The 23,740-nt window shown below is 41.0% G+C and overlaps 1 long non-coding RNA gene across 1 annotated transcript; it reads left to right on the top strand.

The window, feature by feature from the left end:
- Positions 1 to 204: 204 nt before the first annotated feature.
- On the top strand, positions 205 to 23,300 carry LOC131827084 (uncharacterized). The gene is made up of 2 exons (XR_009351879.1): positions 205 to 370; positions 22,610 to 23,300. It is a non-coding gene; the product is annotated as an uncharacterized LOC131827084 (long non-coding RNA).
- The last annotated feature ends 440 nt before the right edge of the window (positions 23,301 to 23,740 follow it).

Raw genomic sequence — 23,740 nt, 5'->3', positions numbered from 1 at the left:
TCCTTGGTATTGAAACCGCACTCCAAGGTGAACTTGGTCTTGGCTGGATTTCTGTTGATCTTCTGGGGGAGGGGCCTGGTGTAGTGATTCTCAAGTGTCTTTGCCCCAGGCAGAATTGCACCGCCCTTACCAGGGGCCGGGCTGAGTAATCCGCTCAGGTTTGCTTTCAGGAGCTTTTGTTCCCTGAGCGCTTTCCATAGAGTTCCAGAGGACGGGAATACAAATGGTGGCCTCCTGGTCTCCGGCTTGAAGGAGCCGAGAGCCCAGGGCCCCACTCCTCAGTGCGCCCTCAGAGAACAGCGCCCAGTCACTCCCGTCTGCCTGACCTCCGGCCGCGCTCCGAGCTCACCGAGCCTGCGACCGGTTCAAGGTAACACCGAGCTGCGAGCTTACTGTCGGCTCTGTCTCTGTAGCCGGCTTTCCCGTTCCAATACCCGCAAGCTCTGCGACTCTCAGACACCCCCGATCCTTCTGTGACCCTGCGGGACCTGAGGCCACGCTGACCCCGCGTGGGCTTCGCCCCGGTTTAGCCGCTGGAGCGATGTCCCTCAGCGGAACAGACTTTTAAATGTCCCGATTTTGTGCTCCGTTGCTCCGCCGCTTGCCGGGAGCCGGCCCCTCCCCCTGGGGTCTATCTTCCCGTTGCTTTGGATTCACTTCTCTGCCGGTCCTACCTTTCAGAAAGTGGATGTTTTTCTGTTTCCAGAATTGCTGTTCTTCTTCTCTTTGATTTGCCGATGGATTTGCAGGTGTTTGCAGTCTTTAGATAAGCTATCTAGCTGATCTCCGGCTAGCTGAAGTAGTCTCAGCCTGCTACTTCTCCACCATCTTGACTCCTCCTCTGATCAGTACTTTTTAATTCTTTTTTTTTTTTTTTTAATTCTCAGAACCCAGTGAAAGCTAAGTACCCTAGAGACTGTACAGGGACACAATATTTTGAATAGAAAATATTTAAGGATATTCATGGACCCCCCCCTTGAACCTCATTCATGCATTCCTGATTAAGAAAGCTTATGAGAAGATTCCAAGGGCTCTCTAGTTTAAAAATGATGTCCTATAATCTGAAAGGCATTTCATGTTTCTAAGTTCTCCATGTCATCTCACCTCCCACTCCTTTCCACACAAGAATTTTTGCTTTCAATAAAAATTTTAAATTTTAATTAAAATTTTGTTAAAATTAAATTGAATTTTATTTTTTATCAAAGTCTCATACGTATATAATTTTTAAAGTTGTATGAGCAAAACTCATAATGCAAAAAATCATTTTCTTCAACTCCAAACCATGTTCACTACAGGCAACCTCCTGTCTTCCAGTTCATTTTTCTGGGATTTTTTTCCACGTTTCTGAATAATCCACTTATAACTGGTTTATTGAAAGAGCTCAACTAGATCATGTGCAAAGAGAAGATGGTCTTATTTTTCTCCCACCGCAGCCTTCGATCTTTCCCGACTTTAATGCCATCTCAAGCAAATCCCCTAGCTTTTAATTATATTTTAGACATAATGATTTTCAGGGATGAGTTATCTAGACCCCCTTGTATACTTCAATCAGATCTGTTCTAAAGCTTCCCCTGTCTCTCAGCTTGAGCCTGGCCTGTGGCTGAGTGGTACATAGGGACAGAGACGAGGCAGACGTGTCGGTCAGGGACAAATGCTCCCTCCAGTACATTTGTTCTTTTCTTTGCTTACTGTTCTACTGGTTTTAGGAGCCCATAGTAACCCAGAGGGAGTCACAATTCCAAGTTTCCTGGCACCTTACTGTGCTCCCTGGCACGGGGGTGGTTGAGAACAGCCCTGGCTGATGTTCAGGGGAAGAGTCATACTGTCCACGTGGTTATTGAGATCCTCCCCCTGTCATGAGGAAGCACAAAGACCCCTCAGATACAGGCATGTGCTCTTTCCCGCATACTCCCTGTCTGCGATGTCACAGTCTGGTTGGGCCAGCCCTTGGCCACCCGGTCGGGTCATTTGTTGTTGACCAGGATTCCCTTTGTAAGCTTCCCTCATGAGAAGTGAACAGCCAAGTGCGCTGCTCAGAGCTCTGCCCACGGTGGGGCTCACCCCTCACCACCAGTCCTTCAGAACCATTGCTCAGTGAGGCCACAGTGCTGCAGAAGTCCGATGGGAGGCAGCACACGTTCCATGCCAGCTGGTCGGTGAGTCTGGCCCAAGTTCTTTCCTTGTTCTCTGTTTGGCCAAAGTTGGTTCCCAAGAGTCCATTGTGTGAGTCAAGAGCAGCACTTGGGTGCAAGAAGGTACATGGATGGGAGTCCAGGCCACCTTCCCGTGTAATTCACTTGCGTGTCCCAGAGTTTCATGGGCTAGCTCCTGGGAGGATGCCTTCTGCCTTAGAGCAGGTGACTGCTGTGCTCCATTTTCCATGCCAACCTTTATGAAGTACTTCAATTATTAACTTTATTAATTGCCGTAATATGGAACAAATGCCGAATATTTATGCAAGTAGTTTATGCAAGAGAAAATGCCTAGACTAAACACTCCCCTTGAGCACAGTCATATAGGAACTGGCGAACTCTGGGCAATTTCAGCTTGCAAAGTGCATTCACTTCTCCCTCCTCCATAGATGCTGCTGGTCCTCTTCTCCTGAATGGATGTTGAGTTTTGGATGCACAAGCTTCTGGTTTCTTCCCCAGTATTGCCGGGACCTTCATTCATACACTAGATTGTGCCATCAGTCAAGAATTTGTTCTCCGGTTCAAACCCTCCCTGTCTGTCGAAGCTCTCTCCCGCAGGCAGGAACACAGTAGGAGTGAGAGTCCTGGGTCACCTCCCCCGTGTTGCTCAAGAAAAAAGAACCCAAGCTTTCAAAGGGGGCCCCAGGCTTGTTTCTCTGTTCTACTCCATTGCTCATTCTCTCCTGGCCAAAGAGACACTTTCCTTCTCCAAATGGATCCTCCACAGAGCCCCTTTACTCTTCAGTCTTAGGGCACTTCTCCTGGTACACCTTTCTAGTACAGTCCTATCACCAGCACTGTAAGCATTTGCCACAGCGATCACAGCAGAGCAAAGAGACGGTGCTTTCTAGTTCTTAAAAAGCAAAAAACCAGCATGTAAGATATTTCTGGTACTTCTTGCTCTTAATACTTCTTTTCTCCTGCTCTGACTTGGGACAGTGAGTGGTGATTATGATTATTTTATAACACAATGGAATGGATTATTAGAGCAGGAGAAAATGTTCCAAAGGAGTACTTAAATCCATCAAAGCGTCCCTTATCCAAGTTTGCTAACTTAAATGAAGAATTGTTAACAATATATTCCCTTTCATTTTTCAAATGTCCTTCCTGACCTTTTCTTGTTTCACATTTTGAAAGGAAATTACAGTTAAATTGAGCTAGCCTCCTCCGAATCCAAAGACTACTTAGTTCTGTATCTTGGGCTTGCCCTCGGCTGGAGCTGTCTACAAAACCCAGATCCTCTTTTCATGAAGGGGCTGCCAAAATGTTTCCAGGGGCAGCAGGCATGAATAAATTCACATTCATACTAAATGAATAAATTCACGTTCATACTAAAGCCATGATGGTCTCTGGTGTGAGCTTGCTCTGTTCAAAGTCCATACAATTCTGAGCGCCTGGGACTATGTGCCTTTTCCACCATGTTCATGGACACTCTGTTAGACTTTTATTTATTTTTATTTTTTAAAAATATTTTATTTATTTATACAGACAAAGATCACAGGTAGGCAGAGAGGCAGGCAGATAAAGAGAGAGAGGAAGGGAAACAGTCTTCTTGCTGAGCAGAGAGCCTGATGTGGGGCTGATCCCAGGACCCCGAGATCATGACCTGAGCTGAAGGCAGAGGCTTTAATTCACTGAGCCACCCAGGCGCCCCTCTGTTAGACTTTTAACACACAAATGTAATAATACTTATTTGAATAAGAAAAAAGAAATCAAGATGATAGGAGAGGCAGAAATGAGTCCTATGAGACAGTGTCTCTGGAATACAGAGTTGATCTTGGAGAAAGGGTAAAAATCTGAATGACTGGGCTATTCTAAGAACCACCCTTTTTCTCTGTGGTGAGATGGTCAGAGCGGCGTCCCAGAGAAAGAGTTTGGGAGGGTCTCTAAATGATGGGTAGGAATCAGAAATAGAGGCAAGCTGGGCCTTTCGGGGAAGGGAAACAGCGGGAGCAAGTGCACAGGGCTGGGATGTGGTTTTGTGGGGAGCAGGCAGACCCACGGCATGGGAGTCGGGAGTTTGTGGAGGAAGAAGTGGGAGAGGAGTTTGAGCAGGGGGCAGGCTGGGCAGTGTGAAGACGCCATGTCTGGTGGGTGCGATTGTATCCTGGACACCGGGGACTCTTGGGAGGTTTTTGAGAAGGAGAATGGCATGTTGAAGAGAAGTTCTGACAATATGAACCTGCTGATAGGGGTGTAGTGTTCTAGAGTTAAGAGAGGTCAGAGGCAGAAAGACCAGCCCGATGTCAAGGCCATGGCAGCTGGAGTAGAGAGAGGCGCTGTGAGCATCGTTGTGGTGGGCATGGTAAGGTCTCTGTGCAGCCATGCCCTCCTCCATTTACACATGGTCCTATCCCCTTTCCAGTGGTCATGGGGACTGGCTCCAGGGTGACTGGTAGAGAACACAAGCAGAGCCAATCAAAATTTTGATTTGGAATGGAAGAGGCCACAGAGCTGGTCGTTGGCCGCCATCTTCAGTCCTTGGGATCTGTATCTGTGGCAGGTGGGAAAGAGGTCAACCCATAGACAAATGTGAGGGAGTGGAGAGAGAGCTGACAACCTTGAGCTCTTCCTGGGTCTAGCTGTGCCATTCTAATTTTCCAAGCTACAGAAATCAAAAGAATTCTGACACTTGCAGTTGAAAGAGGCTGAATTATTACAAACATTATTTTTGAAAGTCTCAGTGGGATTTGTGGGGCATAAAGAACATCAACGATTGACAACTCCAACACTTCAGCCTGGGAATCTGCCAGCACGGAGATGTATGTATGTCTCTGATGAATAAATAAGTGAAGGAGTGAAGCCAGACAAAGGGAAAGTGTTAAAGGATGGACATTGTTTCCAAATATCACACGTTTAAAAAATACTGCTTTTTTTAGTACATTTCTGCCCAATCAATACCACACAATGACAACTCCCCACAGCCATGAAATTGGTGTCAATATTCATAGAGGAAAAAGACACTTCGATCCACGATGGTAAGTAGGGCAGGAGAAGAAACAGGCTGTGTGAACTGTCTGTGGCAAAAACACAAGCATTCCTCTTCTCTAGCCCTAGAAGGTAACTGGAAATATGTTTCGACCCCATTAAAAGGTGGTGGGACATCCTATACTTGGTGATGGCTTGCCTTGGCACAGAGTTCTTGCATTGCCAAGGGCTCACCTGAGGGTTTCTTTTTCAGAAGTTTGCTTTCATGTTTGGATGCATTCAGAACTTAAGCCAGAGCCAAAAGGATGTGACTCCCTGAGAAGACGGCTGCCCAAGGGTTTCCCAACTCAGCGGAGTTATTATCCTGCATGCTGGAGCACACATTCCATATCCTCTCATACAGCATGTCACTGACACTCCTCCCTGGAGAAGTATGGTTTATGTCCCCTCTCCTTGAACTCAAGCAGGCTTTGGATTTGGTCGTAATGAAAGAATGAAGTGAATGGGATTGCATGATTTCTGAAGCTAGGTTGTAAAAAGGCAGGCAGCTGCAGCCTCATGCTGGGAACACTGACAAGGGAGCCCTGAGCCACCGGGGATGCCACCCAACTGCCCCAAAGCCATCATGCTGAGAGGAAGCCCAAGTAGTCCAGAGGGAGAGAGCTCATGGGGAAACCTGAGATCACAAGAAGAGTAAGAGAAATGCCTGGCCAGACCCTGGCTGTTCCAGACACCCCACTGGAAGTGGATAAGTCCAGCTATGGACTGCAAATGCAGAAGAGAACTGCCTGATCGAGCCCTTCCTGAATTCCTGACCTACAGAAATCATGGGGATAATTTGTTTCTCAGTAATGATAACCAGAACAGTTATGTAGCTATTGGGAGGGATTTTCAGCTATAATTAGATCTTCTGATATCCTGGAAAATTTGTCAGACCACAGATCTATCTTGCCAACTCCAGAATGTGCCCCCTCTTGGCATAATTAACTTTGTCCGCTCCAAAGAGCAAATACTTAGAATATCCCACATAGACAGTTGGAGCTGCTATACTACAGCACTCTGAGTCTGCAAAGAGATATAAAAACATAGTTTAAGGCTCCATTGAAAGATACATGTCTATGCAATTAGCAAAACTCAAATAGTAATTTGAATCTCCTAGATTTGTTTTTAATCATTCTTCCAACAAAGACGGAAAAAAATAAATTCTTTGTTGTTAGCTTTAACTACTGGAAATGTAAAACTGTTACATATATTCCAGTGTGAGGCTTGTTATAGTCTTAATTTTCCAATAACAATGAAAAATCTTTGACAGTGCACAGATTAGACACTGAATAAATGTTCCAGTAAGATTACATTATGTAGCTTTTGTAACTCAATGTGGTGGAATATTGCATTTTCCTGCCACTGAAAATAGAGTGAAATGCAGTTATTAGAATTATTGTAATATCTATATGCACATTTTCAAATATAAATGGCATACTATAAACATAAATCATTTAACTATAGTGTGATTATGTTGAAATAATACAACATGGACATAAATGAAGAGAGATGATGTAGCACTGCCTTCCCAGCTACACAATTTAAAATTCTACCCTGAAGATCAGAATTATAATCGAAAAACTGCGTAAATACTGTGGCAATAGTTTTAACCTGAGAAAAGCACCAATTTCTTTGAAACTGAAATTGTAGATATACATTCCTATTTATCTCACCAGGCACTTCCTTTGCACTGCACAAAATCGTCGTCATATGACCAGCCAAAATGAGGTAGGATGTCAGCGTAAATCGGAGATAAAATTTAAATCTGGCGAGGTTGTTAAAACTAAGAAGAAGCAATGGTTTTGTTCGAAAGGTTCCAAATAAGAGGCAAAATTTAGAGGTCCTCAGGCCTCAGGAAATCTGGAGGCTTTGGTAGGTAGCTTACAAGTCAAATATATAGATTTTCCACCTCTTTCAAAATGAGTGAACTTTGTACCCTCAGCTGCACACCAGCTGTCTGACCTTGCACGGACACCGTAGCACAAGGGGGTGAAATATAGACTAGAAAAGCGTGAAAATTGCTTCTTGTTGTGAGGGACCGAGGCAGGAAATCAGCAGGGCCTGTCCATTGATTCCCACAAGACCATTTACAGAGTCACCAAAGCCGTGGTCCCAGTTTGCAACAGTGGTTGGTGATGAAAATTTCAGACTCAGGAGGGGAAAAGGGAGGGGAGACAGAAAGACCAAGAAGAAAGGGCAAAAGCCTTCTGTAATCCTCTTGTTCTTACTGGTAATGCAAATCACTGACAGCCATAAGGAACCCTTGTGAGCCTTCTGGAACTTCTAGACCAGTCCGTCTCAGAAGTATGAAACCAATGCCACTGACCCTTCTTATGAGGGTTCTCTTTTAATGCCCCCTTCATAATCTTGAAATAAAATGCAAAACCTACCTAGACACAGAAATTTTTTAAAGCCCATAAAGTGCCCTAACTATAATATAAAGGCATAATAAAAGCCAAGTCATGTGGAACACCATCAGATGTACTTCGGTACAAAAAGACTCAGGTCTGAAAGCTGCGATCAACTACACACAGAGTCCCTCAGTGCACAGGCTATAAACGCAGACCCAGAGGGCTGAGTCGTTGTGTTGGCACATTCCGTATTGTGAGCTGTGTGGTGGTTGGTGGTGCGATTTTCCAAAACTAGGAGTAAGTTGTGCTCAAGTTCCAATTGAAACAAGAAAGCAGCCTTCCCTTGATTTGCATGATATTCCAGAAAAAGAGAACGTTATTGAAACCATGCACAGTACTTCATGTTTATATATAAATGAGTATTTTTAAAAAATGACTGTACATTCTAGTCTCATCTGATCATAAATAAGCTTTTTGTCTGTGTGAGTGTCCAGCGAGGGATATTTGAAAGTCAGGCAGGAGGTATAGCAATTTTTCACGGTGTTGGGCCAAATGCCGTGGCCTCCACTCTCATTAAATGTCACTGGTGTCCCATCCCCCCATCCTCACTATCATATCAACGACTCATTTGCCCCCGTGAATTTACAAAACACTGTTGATTTAGATGAAGCACAGCTCTGGCTTTGATCTAGATGGGAGCACCCCTTGCCCAATCAGTGAGAGTCGGTCTTTTGCTGATTTTGGAGAAAGAAGAACTGGAGTTGATGAGGCCGGTGGAAAGTAGGTCAGAATGGGAGTCCAAACACCAGGGACTTTGAGGCTGGGGGAGGCGAGGGGCCAAGGGACTTTGCTGGGCTTAGGATGGAAGTCCCATCCCCACAAAACTGAGTGCAAAGGCAGAATGTGAAAGTCTTAGTCAGGCTTGAGTTTCCCTCCCTTGTTTAGTAGAGTAAACAATGTTCATGAAAAGCTGGCCGAGATTGTGCTTCCTGAACCAGCCAGGTTACCTTGCGGCTGTGTGACCATAGCAAAACCCACACAAGGGGCTGGACATATTATTTATAAGAATCTCACAGCCTGTTGTCTCCCAATTCCAGCCTCTCCTCTGTCTCTGACTCTGTCATGTCTGGACTATGATGGGGAGGAAGACAGAATGCCAGACCCTGTGCTGTCTTAGGCCAAAGAGAGAAAGGCTCCTAATTGGGATTGTTTTTTCAGGAAGTCAGGAAGATTCCCCTCTTCACTGTTCTCATTTCTTCCTCCTTTCGGCAAATCTTTGCTCTTTCGTGAACAGGGTTAGATTCTCAGCATGGATGCCATCTGCCAAGAAAAAATGTCCTTTTCATATACAAGAAACAAAAGGGTGGATTTCCTGTGTCACGGAGTCCAAAGGTGTTCCATGAGTCTCCCATGAACACTCCCCATAATCATTCCCTTCCAGAGTTGGGCAGGACCCTGTCCAGAGCAGGAAGCCTGCCTGGCCATTTCAGAGCAAACTCAGAGCTTTCTCACAGTAGGCACAATTTGGGGGTGGGGATTGTCTGACTGGTGACCCCACTTCAGAAGCAAATGAGTAAGCACAGTTGTTAACCCATTTCCTAGGCAGGTGATGGCAGGAGGGGTGACCTGCTTGACCCCACTCTCTGGCACATGAGACAGGCCCACACCATCTCTGTCCTCCCATGTCCATTCTGGGGTTTTCCGTGAGAGTAGGTATTGCTTCCTTCTCCCCAGTTGTTCTTCCTTCCTTTTCTGCATGAACCAATCCAACAGTGGACATGTATTGCTCCTCCATAAATCCCACACAGGCTAGGTCTCTCAAGCATAATTTCCCTCCTCATCAACCTGGGAATCCCTTATTAACTGAGCATTATTTCTCCTGTTCAAGGCCAATTTTCTGTTCTTCTTTCCAATAATCTCTCTAATTCTTACCACAATGCTACTTGCTCCTTCCTGATGTGGCACAGTCAAAAGTTGGACTCAAGGACTCGGAGCCCATCTTAGTTTTGTTACATAGTTGGTCAAAGACCATGGTGCTTGAGACCATGTACAACCTCTAAAGTATTCTTTCCATCACTTTTCCTCCTTTGGGTGCCCTCTCCTACAACAACAATATTTCCTTGGCCCTGGCTACCATGTCCTGAGAGAGCACCAGTTTCTACAGGCTTCTGGCCTCCACAGGAACTCCAGTGGTTGACTAATTGCTGGTGTCCAGAATGAGCTTAGTCTTTTGGAGATTCTCTCTGGGCAAATGGAAAAGAGATGAGGATCTTTGATTAGACTGAACATATATGCTAACATTCTCTATTTCCCTTCCAGAAAATCTTCAATATTTAAATGAATACTCTGTATATGGATGGTGGCTTGCCCACGAACCTTCTGGTCCCTTTTCGCCTGGTTTTCTGTCTGGATTTTTATCTGAAATCTTCAGTCTCAAATATCCCAGTGCCCTCAATCACAGTGAAGCTGGTTTCAAAGAGGTTTTCACAACTTCTTTCTCATGGTAGATGGAAGTCCATGGTACACACCAGACTGTGCTTGGTCTGTTCATGGCTCCCTGTATCATGTACATACAATTTGGCACTCATTGGAATCATGAGCACCCTGGAATTGGGTCTAAGATGAGTGGTTTATGCTGAGATGCACCCATATACTACCCCTGAGTCCTGGGATAGACATTGGGCTTAATCTCAGTTACCTGAAATCTCTCTGCCCCTGACCAGATAAAGCTTAGTCCAAATCCCACGCAGAAAGGGCAAGCACTTTTTGAAATTTCTGAAAATCCTAAAGGGCTTTAAATTCTCATATGCAGATCTCTGTGTGAGCTCAGGCTACCACTAAATTAATTCAGCTTATACTTTGCTTTATCATTTCATGGGCACTGTGTCCCTGGAGTATGAAGTCCAGCTCCTTTCCTTGACACACACCACAGGCACGTGTTCCTACGTTGATCGATTCATTTGTAAAAATGGTCATGTCCTCATGGAGCTTACGTTTTCATAAAGGATGATGGGCAACAACACAGAAAACAAGTAAATACATGGTCTGCCAAAGAGGGATTCGTGCGACAGAGACAGAGCATTGCGTGAAGATGACTGCTCCATTAGGGAAGGGAATTTCATTTGTTTTGTTTTGACCTATTTGCAACACCTAGAATAAGGTCTAGGACAGGGTGTCGGATGAGTGTTTATTGGTTCAATGAAAGGGTAAAGGACATACAGCAGTGGTGTACTAAGAATTGGCTCTCTGGGTAAAAGCATATGCATGTGTACGTGCCCATCGTAAATCTCACATTGTATCTAGATATATATCCTATAATGTAGGATGATTATATAATACATATTTTATATTTATATAAATATAAATTTATATTATAAATTTCACTACGTAAAGGATTTGTAGCAAAATATTTATAAATAATAATAAAATACAGAGTTTTTTCACAATAAATTCTGCATGATATACCAGTTCACTGATTTTTGCTGAATTCTGGCCCCCATAGCTATCCTCTGGTTGCAGTGGACAAATGAATCCAGTACCACCGTGAATGCTGACTGATAATTTTGTTTTCATTAAGAAAATGACAAAAGCAAAGTAATACAGATGTATATTAAAATTTCACCCTTCGATCAATGTTGTGAGTCACTTCTTTGCTGAATCAGAAAATAGTCTTTGAACACTGGAAGACTGTTTTTGCGACTTTTTGCACTGTCCACAATGTTGTAATAGCTATGGACATGATACTTATAAGTTTAAACTGTGTTATTGATGCTAAATCTAGGTTAGTAAACTCTCCTTTGCACTTGCAGATTTCTGTGGTGTAAATGCTCCCACCATGGCCAATTTGAAGCCACCAATGTGATGCTCATTAACCACAGAATTGCAGTGAGACACAGCAGCACACTGTTACGCAGTGTTACCATGGTATGGGTTTGTGGTGTTCAGTAGGGGACAATTTTGTTCCCTAGGGGACCTTTGGCAATGTCTGGAGACCTTTTCAGTGATCACAACAAGGGGACGGGTTATTATTTGTATCTAGTGGGTGGAGGCCAGGGAGACTACTAAATATCCTACAGCAAAGAATTATTTGGCCCAAAATGTCAACAGGGCCAAGTACATCAAAAGCATAGATAATAGTGAAATATAACAAAATATTAGGAAGTGATGCATTTTGAGAATATACTGCCTTTGCTTTTAATATAATTTGACATATTTATTAGTGTAATTTCATATAATAAAATGAATTGATTCATTATATAATTTAATTTTTATTAATCTTGTGTTTAATAACCAGTTTGCAAAATTTCTGAAAACTGAGCAACCAGTTCTTACACACTCACATGAGCCAGCTCCAAGGCACCATGGAGAGAAGGTAGAGCAGGGAGGTAGTCGCTATTTTATATAGAGCAATCAAAGAAGTTCTTAGAAAGTGACTTGAACCTAGACCTGAAGCAAGTGAGCTCTGTGGGCATTCAGACAGGTGGAACAGCATCTTCAAAGGCTTGCCGTCAGGCACCTTGCTTGCCATGTTCCAGGAGCACACAGAACAAGTTGAGCAGGAGGGGACAGAGTGGAGATGGGGTCAGATGGGAGTCCACAGAAGGGTTGGAGCAGGGACGTGTCACAGACCAGTGCGTAGGGCAGAATTTCCTGAAAGGTGTTGGGTAATGAAGGAGCCATACAACAGTTAGACATGGAATGTCAGGTACCTCCATTCTTTTTTTTTTTTTTTTTTTTTAAGATTTTTTATTTATTTATTTGACAGAGGTCACAAGTAGGCAGAGAAGCAGGCAGAGAGAGAGGAAGGGAAGCAGGCTTCCTGCTGAGCAGAGAGCCCCATGCGGGGCTCGACCCCAGGGCCTGGGATCATGACGTGAGCCAAAGGCAGAGGCTTTAACCCACTGAGCCACTCAGGTGCCCCAGGTACCTCCATTCTTGAAACACCTTTAGGCCACTTGCTATCTGGATTTACTATAGGCTGCCCCACCATACAGAGGGCAGAGCTGGGCACCCTGTGCTGACTCCCCTTTCCTCCCTACCCTTCCCCCTTTCTTCCCACCAACCTCCCTTCCCCACAAGGACATTTCACCCTTCATCATCAAGAGGACTTCTGCTCTCTCTAGTGCTACCCTTGAACTCAACTCCAAACCCATCATTAGATTCAATTACACAAAAGGGCTAACTGTCCACCAGTAGCAAGGACCACGAGGGGCATTCACCCTCCCAGCACACTGCTGAAGTTTACATCACACTTTCCCCTCTCTGATATTAACAGGTGAATGACCCACTGATAATTCTGTCAGAGGTCTCCCCCAAAATAAATTACATCCATTACTAAAAAGGAGGCAAAGTGTCAGTGCATCACTTTTGCCACCTGACTTGCAGAGTAGGTAACATTTTAACAAGGTCTTGCTCTGTGCCTAGTGATAAGAGCTCACAGATTCCACTGTGGCCATTATCTTGGGCAAAAGATACCATCAAGGACATGTTCAATCCTCAGAAAATATCATCTATGTTTCTGCCCTTTTGACGCTCTGCATTAGCTCTCTTACCCATCTCAACAACCTGTGATGGGACTATTATGTCTGTATTACAGATAAGGAAACTGAGGTTTAAACAGGTTAAGCAGCTTGTGCCGGGTCACACAGCTCTACAGGTAGAGCTAGGATTCAGAACTGAATGTGGCAACTCTTACCTGCCCTCCTTGACTCCCAGACCACTCCATGCTACAGCCCAACTGCATCCTGTACCGATTGTTCTAGAAGGTACACAAGCCTGGCAATTAAGATGAAGGAAAACACACTGGATCTCCCCCCCCCCCCAATTGTCATAGAAGTAAACAAAATAAGGACCCACCTTCTTTTAATTACAATCACCAAAGCAGTTTAAAATCTTACAAAATATCTCCCATAAGTATAGAATAGTTTTGTAATTTTGAAAAAGAAAGCATCAATTAGTCTCGTATCGCCACATTGTCATTTGCTTATGTACATCAAAATTCAGTTTCAATCAGAATTGCCGCTGAGTGAAGCTGCATCGTCAACCCTTCATTCTAGGGCCACATGTTTCTTCCCTTGGTGACTCTTGATCTCCTCTTTTTGTAACAGCTGTTAAGAATTCCATCTTTCCCCCAGCTGGGAGAAAGGTGTGACCCTCTTGCAGGTTTCTCTGTCTCACTCCGAGAGTTGTAATATGAAGTTTAGTCATAGCACATTTTAGAGACAGGAAGTAGTCACAGAAAAAACCCATCACTCCAAACCAGTCTGCTTCTGACGCACCAAATACAGTCTCTGTCCTATGCGAGTGTCTTGCTTACTCTAGAATTATCAGTCACCCTGCTGTTTTCCCATAATGGTGACACTTTTCATTAGCTGAGCCATAAAGCTTGAACTTGGAAAAGAGAACCGTGGGAGAGTAGATACCAGTGAGCAAACACCAGCTGGGGACAGCAGGATCTTGAAGCAAGTTTGCTACAGTTCTGCGGGTCTTGAAAGCAGACAGAATAAAGTCATATTTTCAATCTGCATGCCTTCCCCTTTCTTCTCTGAAAAAACACAAATCGTAAGATTTTGTAAGAAAGTGCCACGAACAACAACAACAAAAAAAAAAAAATCAAGGAAAAGACTAAATGAAAGAAAAGAGGAAAAAAACTAGATATATTAACAAATGAGCGAGAAAAGGAGTAAAACAAATGAAAGTACACAAATTTTCTTGAGGACAGTTTGACAAAAATATACAAAATCCATCAAAGTTGTGGATAACTTGACCCATGATATTCAGTTCTAAGAATTTCTCTTAAGTAATTAGGGAAGTCTATAAATATGTAGCTTCGAGAAATGTTTATCTTAACTTTTTTTGTAATAGAAGAAAAACTGGAAACAATATAAACATTCAATAGCAGAAGACTAGTTCAGAAAGTTCTAGTCTGTCCAACTGGTGGAATACTATGCAGCCATTTAAAATAATACTATGGCAGTTATTTATTGAAGTCAAAATAAATTCTTTAAATACTTTAAAGTGAAAAAAAAAACAGATTATGAAAAAATTATGAGGGAAATTCTGCTTACAGCCAAAAAAGGGTAATAGGAACCAGATTTATCCTGCTGCCAGAAACAACCAAAAAATGAACAAAATATAGGAACAGTGAGCTTCAAGATAGTACATATCAGTTAACAAAGAAGATTTCCCCAAAATGGGAAATAAATAAAGTGGGACCTACTTCCATTTGAGCTGCCACGAGTTTCTGACAATGCAAGGAAGAAAAACCCAGGTAGGGGTCAGTGGATTCCTTAGTTGCTGAGATGGAAGAGAGAGTACATGGATGCGACGATGGCTAGAGTCTGCAGGGAAGAGTGCCTGAATGGAGAAAGCTTCACAGAAGGAGAACTCTGGGAATGTGTAGAGGGTCACTCTTGACTTTTCACCTGAATACTGATCAATGCTGGCATGTGAGGAAGCTTCATGCAACCAGGAAAAGATCGCTCAAAAGGATTAGAGAGAACAGTGCCTGACACACAAACTGGGCCAGGAATGTGCCTGTTCCTACTGAAATAGGATAGGCTGGAAAACGTGATTCATAGGGCCTTGGATGGTGTCTACAAAGTGGCTTTGTTGCAATAATGGAGAATAATTAACCCTAAATTGAGCACTGCTCCAATCCTGCCTGATAAACTTTCAAAGCAAGATCTGAACTGATCAAACTGTCCCAAGCAAGTTAACTATGTCACAAAGCTCAATAAAATTTATAGGAATACAACAACATCCAGCACATAGTGGGTAAAATCCACAATATCTGGCATCCAATCAAAATCACTAGGCATGCAAAGATGAAAAAAATACTACTCATAATGAGGAGAAAAATCAGTAACTGAAAGTGGTCCAGAACTGGCACAGATGTTAGATTTGGTAGCAATGACACTAAAAGAGTCATTATAGTTGTGTTCCATATGTTCAAAAAAGTTAACAGAGACATGTAAGATCTAAAAAAAAAAAAAAAAAAGCCTCAATCAAGATTTTGGGGATTAAATATACAATGTCTAAGATTAAAAAAAAATACATTGTAAGAGATTAATGACAGATTACACATTACAGAAAAAAGGAAAAGTGACCTTGAAAACAGCAATAGACACTTTCCACAGAGTATCTACTACTACTATTACTACTACTACTACTACTACTTTCCCAGAGTATGTCAACTATACCTCAATTAAAATAAATAAATAAAACAGAGTGAAAGGGAATTTGAAAAATCTGAACAGAGCATTGGTGAGCTATGGGACAATTCCAAGTATCCCAATGTACTTGCAGTTGTGAAGTTCCTAAAGGAGAGGAGAGACATATAAGTACAAAAATGTTTAAGGAAATATTGGCCCAAACTGTTGGAGTTTGAGGAAAACTGTACACATAGGGATGCCAGAAACTGAACAAACCCCAAGCACTCAAAGAAACAAGAAGAAAACTACATTAAGGCACATGGTAATCAAATTGCTCAAAATCAGTGGCAAAAAGAAAATCTTAAAGGAATTAAAAAAAAATCATGGTAGATGCAGAAGAACAAAAACAGAGATGACATCCAATTTCCTGGAAGCAAGGACCTAGAGTACAGGATCTGTCAAGTGATGGAGGAAAAAGACGGTCAATTTATATCATGTATGCTGTGTTAATACCTTTCAAAAGCGAAACAAAATAAAGACATTTCAAAAGCTACAAAAGCTAAAACAATTCATTACTAGTAGACTCACATTATGATCTTAAAAAAAAAGAAAAACTTTTTTGGGTAAAAGGAAAATGATTCTAAGTGGAAATATGCACCTATAGAAAGCAATGAAGAGCCCCAGAAATGGAAACTACAATACATAAGGTATTTAAAATATTTTTATTATATTTAAATTTCTTTAAAAGGACTTTGAAAGATAACTGACTGTTTAAATGAGAAGAATAACAATGTAGTGGGGGTAGATATAACACATGTAAAACGTATACCAACAATAGTGCAAAGGTCAGGAAGGGAGAAATAGAAGTACACAATTGTTAAGATATTTATACTGTGTGTGAAATGATTTTTTGTGATTTGAAGAAGGTTAAAGGTGTATACTATAAACACTAAAGCAAACACTAAAATATAAAAGGCAAAAAATTAGAGAGTCTAAGCCACCAATGGTGACAAAATGTAATCATGAAAAATAGAAATTAATCCACAAGGCAGAAAAAGAGGAAAGGAGGAGGAAAGAACATATGGACTAACTAGAATACAAATAGCAAGATAATGATAGTTTTGAATCTAATCTTATCAATAATCACATGAAATGCAAATGGTCTTAATTCTCCAACTAAAATGCAGAGATTATCAGAATGTATTGAAAGAGCAAAATCAACTATATAATATCTATAGAAAATGCATTTTATTTTATTTATTTATTTTTAAAGATTTTTATTTATTTATTTGGCAGACAGAGATCACAAGTAAGCAGAGAGGCAGGCAGAGAGAGAGGAAGGGAAGCAGGCTCCCTGCTGAGCAGAGAGCCCGATATGGGGCTCGATCCCAGGGTCTTGGGATCATGACCTGAGCTGAAGGCAGAGGCTTAACCCACTGAGCCACCCAGGCGCCCCTAGAAAATGCATTTTAAATATAAAAATATAAATGAGTGGAAAAAATATATCATGCTAACACCATTCAAATTAAAGCGGAAGTGGCTGTATTTAAAATATCAAATACTGTAGATTTCAGAGCAAGAAATATTACCAGGGGTAGAAAGGATATTTCATAATGATAAAGGATTCATTAAAAGGACATAATAATTCTAAATGTTTATGCCCTTAGTCACATATCTGCAAAATACATGAAATAAAAACTGAAAGAGCTTTCAGAGAAATGGATTAATCCACAACTAAAGAGATCTCAACTGCTTTCCTCTCAACAATTGATAGAACAAATAGATAGGAACTAAGAAAGGATAATAGATTAATTGAACATTATCAGCCACCTAAGTGACATTTAGAGAACTTTCCACCCAACAGCATCAGAATACACATTCTTTTCAAGTATATATGGAACATTTACAAAGATTTATCAAGTAAGAACTAAATGCCTATTTTAGGAAAGAAAAGAGGCATCAAATTAATGATTACAGCTTTGGCTTAAGGAACTATGAAAGGATACACAGCTACACAAAAGGACGAAATCTTACCATTTACAACAACACGGATGGATCTAGTGGGTATTATGCTGACTGAAATAAGTCAGACTGAAAAAGACAAATACTATATGATTTCACTCATATGTGGAATGAAAAAATGAAACAAATGAATAAACAAAGCAAAATCAGACCTATACATACAGAGAACAAACTGATGGTTGACGCAGGAAAGTGGGGGTGAAGGGATGGGCAAAATAGATGGAGGGGAGTAGGAGGTAGAGGCCTCCAGTTATGGAATGAATAAGTCATGGGAATAAAAGGTACAATGATCTTATAATAGTGTTGTATGTTGACAGATGGTAATTACACTTGTGATGAGCATAGCATAATGTATAGACGCATAATGCATAGACTTGTAGAATCAGTATGTTGTATACATAAAACTAACGTAACATCATGTGTCAAATCTACTTCAACAAAAAAATTAAAATAAAAAAGCTACCTACATGTAAACAACAACTACAAAAGAAAAGCAAAGTAAATCCAAAGAAGAAGAAGAAAATAAATAATAAGGATCAGAGCAGAAAACAAAACAAAACAGAAAAACAAAAAACAGAAAAACAATAAGAAAGTACAAAAGCTAGTTTTTTTGGAAAAGATCAGTAACCTTTAGCCAGACTGATCAGGAAAAAAAAAAAAGAGTAAAGACATAAATTATCAAAGTCAGACATGAGAGTGGTGACTTTATGATAGGTCCTATTAAAAAGATAATAAAGGGATATTATGAATAATTTCATGTGAATAAATTCAACTATCCAGAATTGGACAGATCCCTCAGAAGACACAAGTAACCGAAGCCCACTCAAGAAGAAGTACATAACCTGAGCCCAATATCTATTAAAGACATTGAATCTGGTGTTTAAAATCTTCCAACAAAGAAGACTTGCTAGGCCCAAATTACTTTTCTGGCGAATTCTACCAATTCTATGCAAACTTCCAGATAACTGAAAAAGAAGATAGACTTCCAAACACATCCCATGAGACCAGCATGACTCTAATACCAAAGGCTGACTAAAATATTACAAGAAAACTATAGACAAATAGTTTATTAACATAGGTATAAAAATTCTAAACAGAATTTGAGCAAGTCAAATTCAACAATATATAAATATGATATATTATGACCCAGGCATAAAAAAATCAATGTAATTGAGTTATGTAATTCCTAATGTAATTCCCAATATAAATAAACTATTAAAAAAAAACCATAAGATCATCTCAATAAGATAGACAAAACATATGACAAAATTCTAACACCCAATACTAAGAAAAACTCTCAGTAAACTGGGAACTAAAGTGAACTTCCTTGATCGGATTAAGGGCATCCGTGAAGAACCTACAACTAATATCATATTTATTAGTAAAATACTAGAATGCTTTCCTCCTAAGATCAGAAACAAGACAAGGATATCTACCCTTACTACTTCTATCTAACAGTGTGTTGGAGATTCTAGCCCGTGCAGTATGGCAAGAAAAAGAAACAAAAGGCATCCAGATTAGAAAGATGAAAGTAGGGCTATTTTTGCATATAAAGAAATTAAATCTACAAGGCCACTAGTAGAATTAAAAAGTGAGTTCAGTATGGTTGCAGAATATAAGATCAGTATATATAAAAATCAGTACTTCCATACATTAGCAAAGAACAATTAGGAATTGAATAAATTTTTTTAAATACAGCATTTATAGTAGCTGAGAAGTAAATCTGATAAAAAAAAAAAATAAAAGACTTGTGTACTAAAAATTGCAAAACACTGCTGAGGGATATTTTAAATGACCTAAATAAACAGAGCCAAATACCATGATCATGGGTCAGAAGACTCAATATTACCAAGATGTTATTCTCCCCAAATTTATCTAAAGATTCAAAGTAATCCCAGTCAAAATCCCAGCAGGCATTTTAATAGAATTTGACATGCTGATTATAAAGTTCATATGGAATAAATTGCAAAGGTCTTAAAATAGTCAAAACAACTCTGAAAAAGAAGAACAAAGTTGAATGAATAACATTGCCTGATTTCAAAATTTATTATAAACAAACAGTAATAAAGACAGTGTGGTATTGGCATAAAGACAGACAAATATAACAGAGTAGAAATGACCACAATAGACCCATGCATTTACAGACAACTGATTTTTTAAAAAGATTTTATTTATTTATTTGACAGACAGAGATCACAAGTAGGCAGAGAGAGAGCAGGAAGCAGGCTCTCCACTGAGCAGAGAGCCCAATGCGGGGCTCGAACCCAGGACCCTGAGATCATGACCTGAGCCAAAGGCAGAGGCCTTAATCCATTGAGCCACCCAGGTGCCCCCAGACAACTGATTTTTACAAAGATGTAAAATAAAGAAAAGATAGTATTTTCAACAAGTGATGCTGGAACAATTTAATATCATAAGCAAAAATAAATTAATTAATTAATGAATAAGAGAGAAGAACTTTGATGCACACCTTGCACCATATAAAAATTAATTTAAATTGGATCATAAACCCAAAAGATAAAATTCTAAACAATAAAACTTCAAGAAAAAAAATCATAGGAAGACTTTATGACTTTGGATGAGGGAAAGGTTTCTTATATATGACACCGAGTGCTTAAAAATGTTAATAAATTGACTTCACCCAAAAGAAAAATTTCTATGCTACAGAAGATACTTAAGAGAATGAAAAGATGGGCCATGGACTTGGAGAAAATATTGCCATTCATATATCTGGTAAAGGACTTGCATTTGGAAAATATTTAGAATTCTCCTAACTCAATAATAAGAAAATGAGTGAAGAGGATGTATGCCGGCAGAGAAGCACACAAGAAGATGCTCAACATGACGAATCATTAGGAAATAGAAATTAAAACCAAAATGAGATGTCTTTATACACCTCTTAGAATAGCTAAAATGGGGGCACCTGGGTGGTTCAGGGAGTTAAGCCTCTGCCTTCGGCTCAGGTCATGATCTTAGGGTCCTGGGATTAAGCCCCACATTGGGTTCTTTGCTGTGGGGAGCCTGCTTTCCCCCCCACCGCCTGTCTGTCTCTCTGCCTACTTGTGATCTCTGTCTGACAAATAAATAAATAAAATCTTAGAAAGAAAAAGAATAGCTAAAATGTTAAAGACTGGCCATACCAAGTGTTGACAACGATATGGAGAAACCAGAACAAATAAGGATGGTCTGTATTTTTCCAAGTAGCAACTTCAGTGCAACATGTACAAGTAGAAGTCAAGCCCAATGGGGGGCCAAAAGTTTGGAAAGAACATAATCGTTTCCTACCTTCTTATGAGCTTCCAACTAAGAGAGGATGGATGGTCTACGTCAGATTTACTGCCAGTGGCAATTCTGATAAACAGTCTTCTGTTTTGGGAAGAATTAGCTGCTGCATTATTACAGCTGACATAGTTAGTGACCTAGATAATTTTCTGGAATCAAAAGGATTGTGCAAACGCCATTGTTGCGTTAGAGCTGATGGCCGATGAAAGGCGATATTAGAAGACCAAATGTTTTCCAAAGTCCCCATGCTCTAAGACAGAGCTGCCCTCCAAGACGGGATATTTCAACTGTCTGCTGTTTGTAAAACACATAAGGACACTGTTGACTGTGGGGGGCAGGTGGGGAGGGCAGTATAGCTCAGCAGTCATGCCCACAGTTTTGGGAGCCAGACAAACACAAGACAAGATCCCAGCCCCACCATTATTTTTCTCATCAGCCGGCTAAGAATTCCAACAGTTAGTTACGGGATGGTACGCAGACGAAATAGTACATGAAAGGCACTTACGTTCAAAATGGCATACTTAGGATGATGTCCTTGATAAATTGTAGAATGTTTTGGTTCATTCATAAATGAAAACTACGGTAAGAAACCAAAATAATAGAATGTTAGAGTGGAAGGGCCCTTTCACCCCAGGGTCAGTTCAGCAACCTGGGGGCTGGGGGAGTGACACAGAGGTAGAGTCAGAGCCATTCTCCCTGTATCAAGCGTGTCCCCTGACACTGCACCGTAGCTTGGCCCGGCTCATTGGGATTCACTGTAAGTTCTTCATCAGCTCAAAAGCTTCTGCTGGGCAATGATGAGGATGTTTTAAGTAAGTACAAAATGGTCAGCCGAGCTGAGCTCACCAGGGTGCGCAATAAGTATTACCTGGGGATGGTAATTACATGACGGCACAGAGACAAGGCAAGAGACTAGTTCCAGAAGCTCCCTAGTGTGAAAATGAATCCCGTTCTCTCTCACTCTTTTCTCTTTCACACACAGGCACGCACACAGACGCATACACTCACACACACACACACACACACACACACACACACACACAGTCTTTGTCTACTTTGCCTGGCTCAATGAGCATTTATGCAGCAAACCCATCTTGTTCTCAAACTAGAATGTCCTGCAATATAATTTATCTTTAAAATTCACTTCCACGTAAGGTTGTCTAATTGCTCGTCTGTACTACAAACAAGTAAGCAAAATGGTATGAAGAGAGGGGGAAAATTCTATCTTTCTGTTCTAGAGCAACATCAGAAGAGAGTGTCAGAAACCTGAATATTTAGATGGGTGGAACGCTTGGTAAAGGGTGAGGCATGGCATGGCTTCTTCTGGATTGCCTTTACTGGGCTTCAGAATGCCTTTATCTATTTTCTCCAAGGCTTAATCACAGTGCCCTCACTCACTCTTCAGCACATATGCCACTCGTTACAGATTTCTGTACATCCATCTGCCACGTGACAATGTGACAGTGGGAACTTGTTTAACCCAGAGTGTCTCTGCCTGAACTGGGGGCTTGTGGCACCAGGACACATTATTTCAGATTTACAGACTACCTACCTATTCTAAAATACTTGCCTAGCTTGTTGTTTATAAAACAGAAGAGAAAATCAAGTCCTTAAATATCCCTTCCATATTTTGTGGCAGGTTGGTTCAAATTCCTCTTCTGCTTGGACCTGAGTGTACACCAACTCCATCCCAGGATGCAATGGAAGATGCGGAGGAGGGAGCCAACATGGTGGACAAGGACGCTCTTCTCGCTTCTCTTGGGTGATGTCTCTACAGTGTAGCTTCATTATTGAAGCACATCTCACCCAATACAAAACCACACACCCAAATGTGTTCCAAACGTAACTATGCACTATTTTCAGACTCTCAACTATTTGAGACTCTCCATACATCTGCTTCCCTCTCCACTATTAGAAATGATCAAGACTTGACTCTTTGTAATTCCACAAAATTCTCTTGTTTGTTCCCAATTCTGCCTCCTCTTCCTGCTGTATTTTCACAGGATAATGTAAAACAAAGTGACAGTGAAGTGAGGAAGGTCTGGTTCTATCTGTGAAGCTAATCGAATCCTCCCAAGGCGGTTGCCTACAGCATCCTGACCCTTGCTGGGAATCTTCAATATTGCGATGAAAAGTGCAAATTGTAGTTCAAATACGTCTTTGCTCTAAGTGCATTGGGTCATTTACCTTAACAATGTGAATGTGCTCTCATTATCATGTTCAACTTGATTAGTGTATGGTCTAACATTTAAAAGTGCACTTCAGATAAAAGAATGTATAAATGCATGATTGGTTCCTAATAAATTGAGCAACCCCTTAGTGAACTGTGAGCCATCTAGAGAGGAACTCTTACATACCAGTCACAGAGATGGCAATCCAGACAAAAATAGACTTCATGTGTGTGTGTACGTGTGTGTTTGCATAGGGACACATCTCCCAGGATACATTGATTGCTAACTTTGTTGGAAAAATAACTAACAGAATTCAACACAACCAGGGAAATTAGTTGCTGGAACTAATTTAGGAGCCAAACATAAACAAGCACTATCTTTTGGCAAATGTTCAGCAACACCCAAATAGGAAAGTTCAGGAGGGCACGTGGTAAAATCTCCTACAGGAGCTTTCTCAACTGTTTTCTTCCAGGTTAAAAAAAAAAAAGAGCCGACTTAGGATGTCAGGTTTTCTTAGTCACATAAGACAAATCCTGTCTCACCCTCTTTATCCCCATCTCTCTCCTTTTTTCTGTCTCTTTCGGGTTGGCTTTTACTTG

The sequence above is a fragment of the Mustela lutreola genome, chromosome 3, assembly GCF_030435805.1.
Source record: "Mustela lutreola isolate mMusLut2 chromosome 3, mMusLut2.pri, whole genome shotgun sequence".
Classification (NCBI taxonomy): domain Eukaryota; kingdom Metazoa; phylum Chordata; class Mammalia; order Carnivora; family Mustelidae; genus Mustela; species Mustela lutreola.
The sequence above is the reverse complement of the archived record's forward strand: the minus strand, read 5'-3'. Positions and strand labels throughout refer to the sequence as shown.